Raw genomic sequence first — 1,665 nt, 5'->3', positions numbered from 1 at the left:
TTCTTGATATGGATCATTAATGGAGGAGCAAACGAGCACTATTCTACGGTAACAAGGAACTCAGGCCACCACCGAAAGATTACTCCTGTGATGATGTGTTGAAGCAATTAGAGAATTTGCTGATTAGACATCCTGGGAAACACAAAGAATTTGGTGGTGTGAAACGCAAAAGGGCTCCGATTGAACTTAATTGGTCGAAGAAGAGCATATTTTTCGAGCTTGATTATTGGAATGAGTTATTGTTGAGGCATAACTTGGACGTAATGCACATTGAGAAGAATGTTTGCGATAGTGTCTTGGGAACTTTGTTGAACTTAGAGGGAAAATCTAAAGACACTGACAAGGCAAGACTTGATCTAGCAGACATGAAAATTGGGGAAAAACTCCACCTCCGCAAAGAGGGAAACAAGTGGAAGAAACCGCACACCAGTTACACCCTCAATGTCCCGGAACGTCGAGTTTTCTGTGAATTTGTGAAGTCAGTTGAATTCCCGGACGATTTTGCTGCAAACCTTTCGAAGAATGTCAATGTTAATGATGGCAAGATAACTGGGCTGAAATCACACGATTGCCACGTGTTGTTTCAGCAGTTGTTGCCCGCCGCAATTAGGTCGTTTTTGGTTCCTGAAGTTCGGAAGCCAATTATTGAGTTGTGCGGTTTTTTCAAAAAACTTTGTGCACGAACTTTGAATGTGAAAGACCTTGAGAAGATAGAGACAAACATTATCACCATTTTGTGCAAGTTGGAAATGATATTTCCTCCAGCATTTTTCGACATTATGGTGCATTTGGTTTTGCATCTTCCGAAAGAGGCAATTCTTGGCGGTCCCGTGCACTTTAGGTGGATGTATCCCATTGAACGTTCAATGGCAGTTTATAAACAGTATGTAAGAAATCGTGCACGTCCGGAAGGTTCAATCGCAGAAGCTTACGTGGTGAACGAGGCCTTAACCTTTTGCTCAATGTACCTTCGGGGGGTTGAGACTCGATTCAATCGACCTGAGAGGAATGACGATCGCGTTGAATCCCAACCAAATTGGGAATACTCTATTTATAAGGCTGTTGGTCGTCCATTTGGTAAGAAATCAAGTATGCTCCTCAATCCGCAGTTAAAGCAAAGGCAGAGTGGTATATCTTGAACAATTGTACCAAAATTAAGGAGTACCTTAGGTGTGTTTTCTATTATTTTTTCAATAATGATGTTTGGTTTATACACTGAGTAAATGCCAAAATCATAATATTGTTGTCCATTTGTAGAGAGCATATGGATGAATTAAGAAGACGGGGGGCTCGAATCTTGAAGTTCAACAAGAAACTGATTTTCCTCAGTGGTTCAAAGAAAGAGTATGGATATTAGTCAATTCTTTTCCGAAACCCCACTTAATCAATCCAAAACTAACTTTCAATGTTAATGTTGATAGGTGAACGGTTTGCATGAGTCAACACCTACTAAAGTGAATAATGAATTGTATGCTCACGCAAACAAATCAAGCGGCACCGTGTACTCATATCCAGGGATGATAGTGAATGGTGTGAAATTTGTGACTCGTGGTCGTGATATGAAGCTTAAAACACAAAATTGCGGTGTAATGGTGCCAAGTGAGGAAGGAGTGAACTACTATGGAGTTTTGGAAGAAGTAATTGAATTGTCCTACTTGATGGGTT

This window comes from Humulus lupulus, chromosome 4 (genome assembly GCF_963169125.1).
Source record: "Humulus lupulus chromosome 4, drHumLupu1.1, whole genome shotgun sequence".
Lineage (NCBI taxonomy): Eukaryota > Viridiplantae > Streptophyta > Magnoliopsida > Rosales > Cannabaceae > Humulus > Humulus lupulus.
The sequence above is the reverse complement of the archived record's forward strand: the minus strand, read 5'-3'. Positions refer to the sequence as shown.